Source organism: Erpetoichthys calabaricus, chromosome 2 (assembly GCF_900747795.2).
Source record: "Erpetoichthys calabaricus chromosome 2, fErpCal1.3, whole genome shotgun sequence".
In the NCBI taxonomy this organism is placed as follows: domain Eukaryota; kingdom Metazoa; phylum Chordata; class Cladistia; order Polypteriformes; family Polypteridae; genus Erpetoichthys; species Erpetoichthys calabaricus.
The window spans coordinates 187,842,363-187,859,473 of record NC_041395.2 but is presented as its reverse complement, the minus strand read 5'-3'; the positions used below and the strand labels follow the sequence as shown (position 1 = coordinate 187,859,473).

Here is a 17,111-nt window from a genome sequence, read left to right as displayed (position 1 = left end):
TATATATATATATATATATACTAATATATATATATATAATATATATATATATATACACTATTGTATATTTAAAAATCAAGAAATAGCACACAAAAAACTTGATCGATCTGTTTCCTGGCCAATTTATTTTGGTGGGTAGGGGTTAGCTTAGCTGGAAGTTCTCCTAGTTACATTTCAGGGCACACTCATGCACACCCACAGAGCTGCCACTCAACTTAACACACGTTTTGGGAAGAAAGCTCTAGCTCCCAGAAAATAATCCCACACATACAGATAAATAGCGCAATTGTGCAATATTTCAGTTTCAGTTTACACAAGTCTCTAAGGTAGAAACATGACCTTCAAGTACAATGAATGTTGTGCCATGGGGCAGGAGCCAATAATCTGGTCTAGCATTCAGACTATGAATTGAGAAAAAAAAATATAGCCATTTTTTATACCTATGAGCTCTTTTTGTTTGGCATAGTGAAATAGTTCTGTAATTTGTTTATTATCAAAATCACAAACGCATGATGATCGTGGAAAGAAGCATCTTTTTTGTCACAACTTGTGACTTTCACATTCATACAACAGAGGTTGGTACATTTTCAATTATCTTGGGGTATATCCGTCACCACCGAGGTTATTATATAACGTTGGTTTAAATTTTATATGCTATTCCATGGATCACTTAAATTAATTTTTTTCGTATGTTATAAGCAGAAGTGATATTACAGATAAAGGTGCTGTCATACAGGTTTGAGCTGACTGAAACCATGGTTTGTCTTTTTCTTCTTCTTCTTTTTTCTTTCACTATTACAGTTTTCTTCAGCTGTGCTTGTACATGTTGATGGGTTCACTGTTACAGTGTGAATACAAATTTGCTCTTTAATGGACTAGCATACAAGAAAAGGAGTGCCACACACAAGTGGAATTTGATTAAAAGGTCAATTTCATGCTAACATAAAAAGCAGAATTAGAAGACTATAAAGTAGAAATGCAAAGTATTTCTTCAAAAAGAGACTAAAAGTATGGATTAAGTTACTAGGCATAGATACTGCTAGTAGTAGTTTGGAGCTCTTCAAATCACTATTTCAAATTTTATAAGGGTAGGTGAATAGAGATTGAATAAGATAGTTTGGGCTGAAAGGTAGTAGATGGTCAAAGTAGATTGTTCCATCAGGTACATGAAATGGATCAGGGACTACTGTAGTACCAAGACTATCTGTTAAATAAACAAAGATTTTATTACAAGAAATCAAGGAATGTTGCCAAAATCTTGTTACTGAGAATTCTGATGTACAGACAAATCCATGCATCTATCCATAGTTATCATACAATGTAGTCCAGTTCAGGGTCACAGGAGCAGAAAACCAAACCTGATTGGGATGAGAATATCTTAATGTACAAGTAGTAAAGAAAAAAAAGCAATGAAAAGGAAATTCTCAAAGACAAAAATATTAAGAATTACAAAGCTGTTGGCAGAATCCATTGTCCTAAAAAGACAGGAATAGCAAGGTTTTCCAGAAGAAAGGGCTAAAACCCATTTAGTGTACAATGAAGAATGAAATCATCTCTTATATGACCCAAAGTTACTAACTCTTGTGATGGGCTGTCTTGTAATAACTGACAGACCAAGCTCATTCAGTGATGCTTTCATTGAAAATAAATCTAAACAGTGTAGATGACTGAAAGAGCTAAAGTTATCATTGTTTCATATATTTCAAGACCATGTCCTTATTATCGCTCCATTTCAGAACTGGCTAGTTTCTAAAAGAGCACAATTTCAACTTATTTTTATTGTTCCAGTCGTAAACTTTAAATACTGTTTTAGCTTGTGTGCACCATTTCTTCAAGGTGATCGAGAAAAATCAAAATATTAATAATAAGTCTGCATTCAAAAAGACCAGGACTCCCAAATCACTCCAAGACAGAATGGGTCTTCAGAATCAGCAGATATTGGCAAAGCTCAGATTCAGATTCTAAGGCTGGAATTTATTTTCAATGGAATAAGAAGACAAATATTTGCTTACTTAAAAGATGGATTTATCCCAAGTTTGTTAAGTGCTACCTTATGGATAAAAGAAATTGAAGCAGAAGAAACGACACAGAAGACACTTTTCTAATATAGCAATTAGAATCAAATCAATTTACAAAACAGGGCTACCGCCAGTATGCTTTCCATGCAGACAGTCAAGTGTCTTTGTGCCAGTTAGTGGATATGAAGCTAATACACACTGTGACTAATCAGAGTACAGAGACGAAGGGCTGGGGTTTATTAATACCATTTTTTATTATTTTGAAAGAGCAGTCAAGGGGCTGTGGTGTGAACTACACAACTATAATATATAATATCACTAGTATTTCCCATCTAAGGTTTTATCCTACCTGCATTATTGCATTTATACGCTCTGGTTTAAAAACAAAATTAAGGTAAAACTTGAACTTTAGTCTCATTATCATCACTAGTAGTATTATTAGAGGAGCAGTAAGAGTATATTCTTATTACTAAGCATAATGAAAAATAGGCCAAGGGATCAAACCATGCAGAGTGCCAGAATGAACACAAGACATTCGCTTGGACAGTGACTTTGAAAAGAAGCTAAGCCACAGGGACACACATTCAAAGTTATGCCCTCGTGCTCTTACTGCTTCATGAGTTACACAAGAGGGGGGTGAAAATGTCAGTGGGGCTTGGACACATGAACACACACAAGTATGTACACAGACACCAGAGTGTGATCAGTGTACTTTTCAAAGCTTGAATGGCCCACAGCGCAGGTTTTACTTTGGTACCTGACTGAGCAGGCAGTATATACTGTATACACTCCGTAAAGCGCAACATGTTTTACCCAAAGTAATTAACCCTATCATTGTGAGCCATTCCTCCATTTTGCCAAGTCTATTTGGATATATTTTTAACAATTTCATGTGGATATTTTACCTTATTTATTTTGCTTTTACTGTATCATATATTTATACTGTCATAGGAGATGGCTTTGCTTCACCATTTAATCAGTTTAGTTTAGTGGTCACTAGTGAAGGCATATGGACAACAGGGAATTGACAGTATTATCAAATAAACACCAAAAAATATTATTTTCTTTTACATACCCCACACATGAAGATGTTTGTTACTACTTCAATTAATTTTCACAAAGGTAGTGCTTGCTTAATTGAAAGGCTGAAGGTTATTCCCACACTGATAAACAAAAATGGTAGAGATGAAGCATTTTGACAATCATCTTTCATAGAAAGTTTGCCTCCGTTAACTTATTTTCTTTTTTCAAACTGGGAATAACTTTTGCCCCTTTTTTCATGCTTGAAAAAAGGGGGTACTTTATTGCAAGACTCTAAGATTAAAATCATTACAAGCTAATGAAGACTAAGAGAGACCTATTCAGTTTTCTGGATAGCTATTCTTCATATTACATTCAAAAAAGTCTACAAAAGATAACAGTGCAGTTTATATTGAGGGGCATAAGTGGAATTTATGTTAATATAATATGAACCACTTTTTCTAATTATTGATCCTACACTCCAGAGTATTTTCTTTATAGAATATTTTGTGATGGTCCAGGTTATCACGTTTTTTCCATTTATAAGAAAATAATTATTAATTACGATTCCAAACCAAATACAGATTTTAAACTGTGCAGTGGTTAGGGAATGAAAACTAACTTTTTTCAGACTTTTTGTTTTCTGTTTGCTCAGACAGGAAGAAATTTGAGGTGACATTAAATGCCTCAACAGGTTTATCCCACCCGCCTGCTTAACAGGATACCAAGAAAATGGAGGCAAGTTATCCTTTGGGGCTATTACATTGTGGCCCAACTAAACCCTTCAGGTCAAACTAAAGGTGCCAACATGCATTGCCATACTCAAGATTGACCAATGATGAAAGTATTTTCAGACAATGATTTCATTGTACAGGTATCTGCAAGGTTGTGGATTCAAATTTAGAAATTGAGGAAATATTATTTGAATCAGGTTTAGTTTTGAATCTTTGGTACTTTAAGTGAACAGTGAAGTACTACAAATGAAGACTGAAAGGTTTCTTTTTCTATCCATGTAGCCCCTTCCTATCCTGTGTGCCCATTTGTTTTGGCCAATCTCTACCTGTATCTGTGCATGTGTTTCGGTGCCCCTCTAGTTCTATACATTACTACTATATTTACATAAGCCCAAGGAAGCTGTTCATTTCTTGCGCGCAAGCAATACCATGGCAATGACCACAGCAACAGCAACAATGGCCGCACCGCCAATGAGAAAAGGCTTCAGGCGCTCAGAGGTATCATTGCCTTCACCTGCCTGATTATCCCCATTCTGCCCAGTAGCCTGTTTGTCATCCTCTGCACTTCCATCCGCATTGACCTCTGTCAGTGGTGGCACCTGCGTTCCAGTATTATCTCCTGCAGCCGTATTACCAGCTTTTAGTGGCTCAGATGGTGTCTCACTGACTTGTTTTCGTGGCTGAGGGGTGAGTTCACCAGATTTAGTCTCTTTCTTTTCCACACTACTTCCAGTTGTTTTCTCTGCCTTTCCTGCTGCTTTGCCCTCCATTTTTGAGCCACTGTGCCTTGATCGAGACTCCATAATAGTGTGGTCTTGCTCGGAGATGTTTGATCCTGTCTCCTTGGTCAGAGAAAAGAGCAACTTTTTGTTAATTGCTCCAATCACACGAATTCTGTATGTGAGACAGGTTATGCGTAGGAGAGGCCTTTCCTCTGTTTACTGCTTCATTCCTTCCAGCAGCAGATGAGCAAAACACCTTAAAGAAAGTAGAAAAATGTCTTAATCCACATGCCAGTATTCACATAATGACTTCTTACCCTGCAATTTGCTACATGCTTAAAATTCAGAATGGATTCATTCTAATAATGTAGTGTAACTCTGAGTGAACAAGCAAGAGTATCCACAGGGGAATCGGGTCATAGAAGGTGCAGGATGTGCCTGTGTAGTACAATATTATGTAAAACCCAACATTCTTCATCTGTAGATCCAATGTGGACTAAAATGTTTTCACTCTCCTGTAGCCCTTATTATTTGAAACAGAAGGTGCTTAAAAACAAACGAGTATGTAGCCTTATAAATAAAAGCAGTGAACCATTGGAATTGGACTGTCCACAACTACAATTTGAGGTGAATTGAATAAATAAAGATTTTTGTTTTGTCTTCAAAACTGTCTTTGTGCAGTGTTGATAAGGTCACAATCAGTGTAATCCCAATTTGGAAGCAAAAGCAAGTTTGGGTATACAACATACACCGATACCAAACAAGACAGCAGTCCATCGCAGGACATGCATCCACACTTTAAAGGTGCCACCTAGCATTGGAATGATGAAAATAATTGAAGTGCCTGAAATAACAGATACCAACAAAGAGAGCATCAAACTCCACAAAAAGTGAGTGGTGTGCAAATTAAACCCAGGAATCTCATTAGTGCATTGCACCTTTTTTATTGAACGGTTTTTACAAAATAGTCTAGTAATGTATCCTTTTTAATTGTATTTGTACATTGCCAGGAACATAAAGTTTTGCCAAAGTAAATCTTTAATGTCTTTACAAAATTTCTTTCTAGAGCATTTTCAAATTGTACTTCACATTGTTTTGCTGCCTTTTGTTCTTAACCATACCTTCCATTTTGGTGTAACACATTATGTCACTGTACCTGAATCCATTTTATTATTATAATTAAGAAGAGTTCTTCCACAGATCTGCACAGGACTCCATTGCAGCCAATTCCTCATCTTTGCATTTGTTTCCAGCCTATAATTAATTTATCATACAATCTCAGAGTTCATTACTGAAGGTTATAACTTCTGGCTTTTGGATGGATTTTCTGTGATGAACTGTATCAAACTTTATGAAAGTTTAAGTAACTGTGTTAATTGGATTGTTTTGGCATAATACTTTAGTTGTCTGCTCAAAGCAGTCTAAACCAAATGTATCTAGTCAACCATTAGTTTTCTTAACCTGTTTCATCCAAAAAAAGAGCCAAGGATCTCATGACTTACATACTATATCTTACTAATATTGTGCATAAGCTACAGGTCCCAGCATGATACCCTTCAAATAGACTGTATATGCCTATAATAAACTGAAATAAATAGGGAAAATAAACAAAAGGAAAACAATTGTGGCATTTGTCTTTTCAAGACAGGGATCCAACACGACAGTGTAATACCTCCTGAGATGACAAGTACCTTTGTGGCTTTTTATATATATATAAATATACAGGGGTGGAAAAAGTAGGTTTACAGTTGTTCGCATGGAATAAGATAGGCATGTTATGATTATTACAGCAGTTTTATGAACTCAATAGCTTAATTAACTTTATAAATTCAAAAGAATGTCACAATGGCATACTGTACTTAGGTACAATCTCTTAAGTGCTCAAATTGCTGGCCTCACGTATTCACAACTGTAAACATGCTTTTGCCCATGTTCAGGTTAGTAAAAAAAATAAAGACTAGTATAAACTTTTATTCAATGACATGGCAGATATTGTGATGTGGGTAGCAGTTTACAGTAATTACGTTTTAACTGAAGAGAAGGTGCTTGTTATCATGAAGGTTGTAATGGTGCAATAGGTGCAGTGTCAAAGTTGGATATAAAAGCCTGGTGGGAGGGGAAAATATGGAAGCGTCTTTTCTGGCCTGACTTTGTTTTATAATGGTGTAAGTACTAGCAAACTCCCAGTAGAAATTATCTGGAGTTATGTTCACTTTTTTTTTTTTGCTTTGCTTTTTAGATTGGTTAAATCTGTTTAATAATTAGTGTTACAAAATCCACGAGTAGTTGCAATAAACCAGCATTTGAAACATAGTGATCAGTACAGAGCTGGCCGACTGTATATGTATACTGATTATTGTTTTGTTTATATGTTTTAGAAATTAGTGTTATGGGTAATGTGTGTTGTTCTTAAGAATATATATATATATATATATATATATATATATATATATATTATATATATATATATATATATATATATATATACAGTGGTGTGAAAAACTATTTGCCCCCTTCCTGATTTCTTATTCTTTTGCATGTTTGTCACACAAAATGTTTCTGATCATCAAACACATTTAAACCATTAGTCAAATATAACACAAGTAAACACAAAATGCAGCTTTTAAATGATGGTTTTTATTATTTAGGAAGAAAAAAATCCAAACCTACATGGCCCTGTGTGAAAAAGTAATTGCCCCCTTGTTAAAAAAATAAACTAACTGTGGTGTATCACACCTGAGTCAATTTCCGTAGCCACCCCCAGGCCTGATTACTGCCACACCTGTTTCAATCAAGAAATCACTTAAATAGGAGCTGCCTGACACAGAGAAGTAGACCAAAAGCACCTCAAAAGCTAGACATCATGCCAAGATCCAAGAAATTCAGGAACAAATGAGAACAGCAGTAATTGAGATCTATCAGTCTGGTAAAGGTTTATAAAGCCATTTCTAAAGCTTTGGGACTCCAGCGAACCACAGTGAGAGCCATTATCCACAAAATGGCAAAAACATGGAACAGTGGTGAACCTTCCCAGGAGTGCCCGGCCAACCAAAATTACCCCAAGAGCGCAGAGACGACTCATCCGAGAGGTCACAAAAGACCCCAGGACAACGTCTAAAGAACTGCAGGCCTCACTTGCCTCAATTAAGGTCAGTGTTCACGACTCCACCATAAGAAAGAGACTGGGCAAAAACGGCCTGCATGGCAGATTTCCAAGACGCAAACCACTGTTAAGCAAAAGAACATTAGGGCTCGTCTCAATTTTGCTAAGAAACATCTCAATGATTGCCAAGACTTTTGGGAAAAATACCTTGTGGACTGATGAGACAAAAGTTGAACTTTTTGGATGGCAAATGTCCCGTTACATCTGGCGTAAAAGGAACACAGCATTTCAGAAAAAGAACATCATACCAACAGTAAAATATGGTGGTGGTAGTGTGATGGTCAGGGGTTGTTTTGCTGCTTCAGGACCTGGAAGGCTTGCTGTGATAGATGGAACCATGAATTCTACTGTCTACCAAAAATCCTGAAGGAGAATGTCCTGCCATCTGTTCGTCAACTCAAGCTGAAGCGATCTTGGGTGCTGCAACAAGACAATGACCCAAAACACACCAGCAAATCCACCTCTGAATGGCTGAAGAAAAACAAACTGAAGACTTTGGTGTGGCCTAGTCAAAGTCCTGACCTGAATCCAATTGAGATGCTATGGCATGACCTTAAAAAGGCGGTTTCATGCTAGAAAACCCTCAAATAAAGCTGAATTACAACCAATTTTGCAAAGATGAGTGGGCCAAAATTCCTCCAGAGCGCTGTAAAAGACTCATTGCAAGTTATCGCAAACGCTTGATTGCAGTTATTGCTGCTAAGGGTGGCCCAACCAGTTATTAGGTTTCAGGGGGCAATTACTTTTTCACACAGGGGCCATGTAGGTTTGGATTTTTTTTTCTCCCTAAATAATAAAACCACCATTTACAAACTGCATTTTGTGTTTACTTGTGTATATATTTGACTAATGGTTAAATGTGTTTGATGATCAGAAACATTTTGTGTGACAAACATGCAAAAGAATAAGAAATCAGGAAGGGGGCAAATAGTTTTTCACACCACTGTATATATATATATATTGCGGTGGATGGCGGGGCCCAAACCTGGCCAGGACGTCCCTGCACCGCATACCAGAGGGCAAGGGTGGAAAACCCAGTATCTACCCTGGATGCTAGATGGCAGCCTCCCTGTGTTGCAGCGGTGCCTCGGACTCCCCCAGGGCTTCAATGGGGTTGGAGTTCTGTGCAGCTCTGTGGGGTTCCGCAGGCGCTGCCAGGGGGTGCTGCAACAGGAGCTGCTGGCCCCTTTTAGGCACTGGTTTCGCCTTACCCGGAATCAACCACATGGAGCACTTCCGGGTACCCAATAAAAGGGAGCCAGCGACCACCACTCAGCGGCCAGAGTCAGGTAGGAGGGACTGTGTTGTGGTTGGAGGGATTACGGGGAAGACGTGCCCTCCAGCTGAAGAAAAATAGTTTATTTTATTTTACCCGCGCTTCCCGTGTGAATCTGTGTCGGGTCGGGCGCAATATAGTGCCTTTTCTTACAATATATATATATGCATGAGTCACTGCCTTGCACTGGTTCAAATATCAAAAGCAAGTGGCTGCAAGCTAATAAACCATTAAGTGAGTCAGGCATTTGTATCCTTCTGTCTGTTGAGCCACTGGAGTGTAGTGTGGTCAGTTACCAGGGTAAACCACTTATTCCATAAATAGTAACAGAGGGTCTCCACTGCTCACTTAATAGCCAAGTATTATTTCTTAATGACTGAGTAATTATGGTCCCTGGGAGTAATTTCCTGCTCGGAAATGTGATACGATGTCCTTCCCATCAAAACACTAAGAGAGCACCACCCCCAAACCAAAAGCACTTGCATCCTTCTGTAGAATGAACTCCTTAAAAAGTAAGCGATCTGCAGAACTGGAAATCATGACAAGTGGCCTTTAAGTCAGAGAAGGCCTTCTCATGATCATCAGTTCAGACAATTGCATAGTTTTTTCTGTCCTTTGTCAGGTCAGTGAGAGAAGCACCTCTTTGCACAAAATTCGGAATGAATTGTCTTTAATAACCCAGAGACAAAGAGAAAAGCTCAAACCTGCTTCTGTGTTTCCGGACACAAGCACCTCATCCACCTTGTCCAACTGAGGTTGAATCAAATTGTTTCCCATAGAGTTCCCCAAGAGATGCCTTTCTGGCATACCCAATTTACACTTCATAGGGTTAGCTGTCAACACAGCCAGCCTCCAGATGTCAAGCATCACTTACAGGCACTTGAGATGCCTCCAATCTTTACTAAAAATGACCACATCATCGAGATACGCTGATCGTGATTGTGGTGTAGCGGGTCCACAGCTCAAGTCAAAGGCTACTTTTTAAGTAAATAGTCACCGTACTCGTGGCTTAGAGATGGGATGTGTTAGTGTGGCGGGAGCAGTTCCTGGGTGATTTGTGATGCGGACGGTCCTCGCTTAAGTGCACAGGTGAAGAGTCATCCGCATCCATAATTGATGCCAGGAGCTGCTAATTGCCACACCTGATCCATGCCCCCATGATAAATAATAGAAGCGCAAGGCGGCTAAGGGGAGAAGAGAAGAAATGAAAAGACGGACGGAGGTTAAGAAGGAGAGAAGGCAGGAAGCAGGGAGGAGAAAGCCAGTGCATGGACGAGTGAAGGTGCTCGTTGTAGAGAGCACATGCAGCTGAGCAGTGAGCCCGGGTGCACCCCGGGAGCAGTCGGTAGTGGTCGCTCCCACTGAGCATTAGTGAGGAGCGGAAGTGACTGGAAGGAGGATGGCTTGCTGCATAAGGCCGAGAAGGCAGTGGGAGTCGGGATTTGGGACGTGAAAGCCCCAGCGTGAGCACCCTGGTCGCTGGGGAGCCCAAGTCACGGTCTGGTGAAGCCTGCCAGAGCCAGGGATCAGAAAGGTGAATAGACCAGCAGTAGAAGGCAGAAAGAAGGTCAGCTGCAGGCAGGGTGGCTCCCCTGGTGCATAGCCTGGACGGGAGAAGCAAGGGAGTCACCAGTAGAAAGAAGGCACCGGGCTTTGTTTGAAAAGACTGCTTCCAGCCATTATTTTAACCTCGGGTTTATTAAAGGATTTTTTTTTCTACTGGATTTTAACCTCCACCAGTTCACTCATTTTTATTGGATTATTTATTTATTTACTGAAACATTTTTGAAGCACTGCCCTTTGAACACTGTTTTGTTGTTGCTGTTTTAATAAAAGCACTTTTGCACTTTTTGTACCATCCCCTTGCTTCATTGTTGTGCCTCACTGTCCAGCTCATCTGTGACATTACCGACAGTGTCGGGTTCAGAGCTCCCAGCAGCAAGATGGGAGCATGGAGCGTGATACGAGGCGGGTCTCAGAATCTGATCCATCATCTGCTGAAAAGTAAACAGTGAACCATGGAGACCAAAAGGAACCCATCTGGAGTGACAAATGCAGTCTTCTCACAACTGGACTCCGCTAGGGGCACCTGCCAGTACCCCTTTGTGAGATTCAGGGTGGAAATATATGAGTCCTGTCCAAGTTTCTCTAACAAGTCATCAATACGCAGCATCAGGTAGACATCAAACTTGAAGATCTTATTTTATCGTCTAAAATCTATAGAGAACCGAACTGAGCTGTCTGAAATTGGGGCTAGACCACTTGGGCTTCACCAATCACTTTTACTTTCACAAATTACACCAAGCTCAAGCATCTGTTTCACCTCCTCGCATATCACCTTCCTCATTGCTTCTGGAAGACAATTCAGGCACATCTGAATTTTAACGCCGGGTTCCATTATAATCTTGAGTTCCACAATTTCCGTTGGCCGGGCATGGCCGAAAAAACATCAGAGTTCCTTCTGATCAGTGACAGCAACTCAGCCTTCTGGGTGTCTGTCAAATCATCATCAATAGCAATGTCTTTCTGAGAGGCTGTTTGGGAGGCTGTCGCTGACATGACCAATACCCCCTGGGGCTACTTCTTCACGTGCAAGATGGGTCAGATGGGAATCCTGACCTTATAATTTACAGGAGACATATGTTCTTCCACTACTGCTGGAACCAGCCACTTTGCCTGAAATTTATGTGGTTCAGACAGGATCAAAACCAGTACCTGATCACCCTTTTTGAATTGATTTTCTTGTCATAATTATGTTTTTGCACCTCTTGTTCATGCTGCTGATGCTCTACTGCAATAGAGGACAATTTAGAAATCTGTTCTTGGAGCAAAACAACCCGACTGACAAATCTCACCCTGTGAGTTGCATTGTGAACTCCCATCCATTCCTCCCTTGCGGTCGGCGGCCAAATAACAGTTCAAATTGACACAAGCTGGTGGATGTTTGGGGGGACTCCCGAGGCGCAAACAAGAGGAAATGCAACACGGTGTCCCAGGATGTCCGGTCGTCACTGGACACCTGCCGAATCATCTCTTTTAATCTTGTTAATTGTTCCATCAGGCCTTTCGTCTGCAGGTGATAAATTGCTTAATTGCAAGGTTCTCACACAGCTGCTTCATGATGTGAGAAGTGAAGGGAGCACCCTGGTCAGCTAAAATCTTGCAAGGAATGAAAATGTGTGTGAATATTTCTGACAGAGCCTTAGCAACAGCTTGGGCATTGGCCTTCCGCAGAGTGGCCACATCAGGGTACCTCAACACAAGCACGTACTGATAACTGTTCCTACTCTTGGGAATTTGGCCAACAATATCTAACCCGACCAAATCCAAAATTGGCATTAGGGAGAGGGGAGCCCTAGCGGTGTATGGGCAGAAACAACTTGACAGTTGGGGCAGGCTCTACAAAGCTGCTGCATATCCCAGCCTATATTCAGCCAATAAAAGCATTTCATAATGCAATCACTTGCCTTTTCTGTGCCAAGATGACCCTCCAAGATGTGGGTGTAACCAATTTTTAAAACAATCTCTCTTTACCTGCTCAGAACTACCAGATGTTCAATCAGCCCCTCTCCTACGCAATCAGAAATCACCCAATATAAGAAAATATCCTTAATTAAAACATGCGGAGTTATGTAGTAAGCATCATTTGTGACGTGCTTGTTTGAATGCAAAGTCTAAGCTGCTGTCGGCCAGTTGCAGCCATGCAAACTTTGTCAGAGTGTCACTCCCCACTTTCCCAGGGCTGACATACACCCTGCCATAGCTGACACTCCAGTCATAGCTTCCCTGGGGCCCATAGCTGCTGTCTAGGAGGATGAAGGTGTGAGCACATAATGCAAAGAGCCCTCCAATGTGTGCAAACTTTGAGATGAGGGGTTGTCACTTACCTCACTGGACAAATCAGGTTCAATCTCTAAGCTGGTCTCTTGACTAACCTTGTCAGTGGTGATCCCTTCCTTGTCTGCTACAGAAAAGGTGCCCTTCAAGTGAGTAGGATGCATGTGAAGAGGGCATTCCTCTTTCCTATTAAAAGAGACCAGAGTGAAGTATCTGATATGGCAGTCCAAACTTTAAAGTTCCTCCCTTTCAATTTAAGTAAAATAGTTCAACGTCACTATAAGCGCAGCAAATGTTCACCTGGTTTGTTTTTGTGTAGGGAATTGGCCAGAGCAAATCATGGCAAACTAAACAGACGTCACTACCAGAGTCCAACAGGGCTGGGATTTCACGTCCAGCCAACTTAATAGAAATTTTAAAATTGTCTTTCTTCAACACCCCGGGAGAAACCTGTGACCCGCATACCTGGGCCAGACCAAAGTCCATTGTTTGTGCAAGCAGGAGGTCCCAAGCCTGATGCCCCAGTTGATTACAACAAAAGCACTGGCGTTTGATCTCAGCTGCGGAGTTCCTATGATAGTGCCTTCTACCTGTGGCTTTGGTTTGTGCAGCTCCAACAGTGGCATCAATGACTCTAGGAGCCTGGGCCTGAGCAGAAGAAAACGAGGCGGGGAGTGGCCCCAGACATTGCTGTGAGGAAAGGCAAGGATGAGGTGGAGGCAGAGGCTGCAATCCATAGCTTTTGTGCATCCTTCAGTCTGCGGGTCAGGTGTAGCAATGAGTAGACATTGTTCTGGAGCATCTCATCACAAAAGTCTTCATATATCCCTGACAAGACTGCATGAATAGCGAGCTTTTCCACAATGAGCTCAAAGGTGCCTCCCCGGAAAACCAGCTTTGAATCAGGTCCACTAAGTCCTGAATCTGTCTTTGGATGGGGCAATGCAGATGCCACAGCTAAAACTGATGTCCCTTGGCCAAGGGACTCATAGCCGTACGGAGAAGGATCTGTTGCTTCAGAAAGTCATAAATATCAAGCCTTTCTGAGGGAAGGTTTTGCATAATCTGTAGGGCAGAAATGGGGCAAAAAATGGCTGCCCAGCTTCTCTTGTCCCAGTACATCAGTGCTGTCATGTGTTTAAAACAGACTAGGACACTCTGGGTCATCCGAGGGAGCCAGCTTCACCAGCAAATCTCTGGGACGGGCATGGGCAGGGGCATCTGGAGGAGTCTCATCCAGCTCTGGTAGGAGCAGAGCGTTGTGTGCCTGTTGAGGGTCATTGGTGAATACTTACTTCTGGTACAACTTGACACCTAAGTCAGTGTCTTGCACCCAGGAGAAGACACTGAGTCCAAAAGCTTGAAGAAAACCAACTTTACTCAGGATATTTATTCAAATTGTAGCTACCACTTCAATGCACACAGACACAACAAACAAGCAGTGACAGAGCCAAGTCAGTGGCCAGGTTAGAATGTTCCTCACATCAACCACTGAGCGACAAATGTGTTATGCAAGGGTGGCTGAAAACTTGCAGTTGCCTCAGTGGTGCTGCGAACCTGCGGTTGCCTCAGTGTTGGACAAGCAACCTTATAGAGTCACGTCAACCGCGTACCGCCGTGCAGCACCACTGGGGAGGGTCTCAAAAGAGCTCAAAAATCTCACTATATAGCAATGTATATCAGTGTATATACAGGTATATCAATGAGCATTAGGAGCCTGTTATTGTATAAATAGATTTTATACATTTATGTAATTTAATTTATGTGACTAAGTAAAGTACACCATATACAGTGTATGTACAGTTGTGCTCATAAGTTTACATACGCTGGCAGAATTTGTAAGATGTGTACCATACTTTAAAGAAAAGATGACTGATCAGGCAAAAGACATTTCATTTACTTTGAATGGAATCCAAGTTAAACTATAAGGCATCACAGAAGAGCACAACCATTAAACAAAACACAGTAATAAGGAAAATAATGAGATGGTCCCTGTTCAAATGTTTGCATACTCTTAAGTTCTTAATACTGTTTATTGCCCACTTTTAGCATCAACGATGGCATTCAGTTTTTGTGATAGTTGTGGTTGAGGCCCTTGATATTCTTAGGTGGTACAGCTGTCCATTCGTCTCTGCAAAAAGCCTCCAGGTCCTGTAAATTCCTGGGTTGTAAAATATGAACTGCATGTTTGAGATCTCCCCAAAGTGGCTCAATGAAATTGTGGTCAGGAGACTATGATGGCCACTCTAGCACCTTAACATTTCTCTGCTGTAGCCACTGAAGGGCCAACTTGGCCTTGTGTTTTGGGATCATTGTCATGTTGAAAGATCCAAGTGCATCCCATGTGTAGCTTCCAGACTGATCACTGCAAGTTGTCTTCCAATATCTACCACTAACATTCTGTATTCATTGCCATCCATTTTCACTAAGTTACTTATGCTGCTGTAGCTCACACACCCCCAAAACATCAGAGATCCATCTCCATGCTTCACAGTAGGGATGGTGTACTTTTTGTCATTGTCCTTGTTGCATCCTCACCAAACATAGAATTTATGGTTGTGACCATAAAGTTCAATTTTGGTCCCATCACTGCAAAGGACTTTGTTACAGAAGGTTTGAGGCTTGTCTAGATGCTGTTTCAAAATTTGTAAGTGGGCAGTTTTGTGGCGCTGGCACAGTAAAGGCTTTTTTTCTTGCAATCTTGACTGTGGAGCCCATTTTTGTTCCAAGTACCTTCTTATTGTGCATCTTGAAACAACAACACCACTTGTTTGCAAAGAAACCTGTATCTCGGTTGAAGTGGCTTGTGGGTTTTTCTAGTCAGCTCAACAAATCATCCTGGCAGCTGTGGATGAAGTCTTGGTTTTTCTACCTGACCATGCCCCAGTAACAACAGAACCCCTACATTTCAACTTTTTTATCAGAGTTTGAACACTACTGATAGGCATTTTCAGATCTCTGGAGATCTTTTTACATTCTTTTACTAATTTATGCAAATCAACAACCTTTTCTCACAGGTTCTTTGAGAAGCTCTTTTGCTTTCCCCATTGCTTGGAATCCAGCAAAGTCAGTTCAACTATGCATGAATTTAAATTGACCATTTATACACAAACACTGATTATAATCCAAGAGGTTACAGATGTTGACACTCTCCCTCAAGTTACCCTTCATTGGAATCTGTGTGTGTCAACTTGTGTGTATATTATCAGACCCAACATTCAAAGGTATGTCAACTTTGATCAAGCCCATTTGGGTGATTTCAGTTATTATTATGATTTTAAAAGGGCGCACACGATAATGTGATAATAAATTGCCTCATCTGAGCACATTCCCTAATTAAAAGGAAAGCTTTCTGAATCAATCAATCAATCCTCTTTGTCCCTTGTAGGACATAAGGCTTCAATGAGCTCCCTCCATCGCCTGCAGTCCTTTGCAGTATGTTGTGCTTCTCCCCATGACAGGTTCATATTTTGAAGCTCTTGTACCACCGTTCTACACCAGGGGCCTCATGTATAACGCCGTGCGTAGAACTCACACTATAACATGGCGTAAGCACAAAAGTGGGATTGTACGTACGCACAGAAAAATCCAGATGCAGGAATCTGTGCACACGCAAACTTTCACGTTCTTCCACTACATAAATCCAGATCAGCGTGAAAAGTAACGCACGTGCACGCGCCTTCTGTCCCGCCCCAACTCCTCCCAGAATTACGCCTCTTTGAATATGCAAATCAATATAAATAGCCTTCTGTGAAAAGACAATGGGAAAAGCACGGGGGAAAATATAAGAATTTCAGCGAATACCAAGTGGAGGCAAAGGAAAAGCGTACTATTTGTTGGTTTAAACAGTGGTATAATCAACAAAAGAAAGCTGATCGAGTGACAGAGTGTCGGAGAAACTCGAAAGATCCAAGTTCACAAAGTCGCACAGTGCCCGAAATAAAAAAGAAATCACATATCAAAGTCGCCGTGAAAAGGCGAGTCGTAGCCCACCGTCTGAGTGTCATATGAAAGCTTATTAGGATACAGACAAAAAATATAGGTACACAGTGGGAAAAAAGCACGAAATGTCAACTTTAATCTCGAAATTTCCACTTTAATCACGTAGTTTATTTTGCCATTAAAGTAGAACATCATAAACTTCTTCTTAAAATCGTTTATTTTACTAGTTTCTCAAGTAGCACGTTAAATGCTTTGTTCTGTATTTGATCTTCTATGTGCTCTATGTGTGTGAATCACTACGTGCTTCCGTTCTTTCTCTTTCTCCGACACGACACAGAATCCATTACATTCGTGATATTACAGCTCTCTGAATAATTAAAATACTGAGATGTATACGTG

At 40.7% G+C, this 17,111-nt stretch overlaps 1 long non-coding RNA gene across 1 annotated transcript in view; it reads right to left on the bottom strand.

Moving 5' to 3' along the window:
• Positions 1–2,248: 2,248 nt before the first annotated feature.
• The window catches only part of LOC114646630 (uncharacterized), a 62,834-nt gene continuing 47,971 nt past the window's right edge, over positions 2,249–17,111 (bottom strand). Inside the window, exon 2 of the long non-coding RNA XR_007934004.1 lies at positions 2,249–4,750. This is a non-coding gene — a long non-coding RNA (uncharacterized LOC114646630). The remainder of the gene's footprint in view (positions 4,751–17,111) is intronic.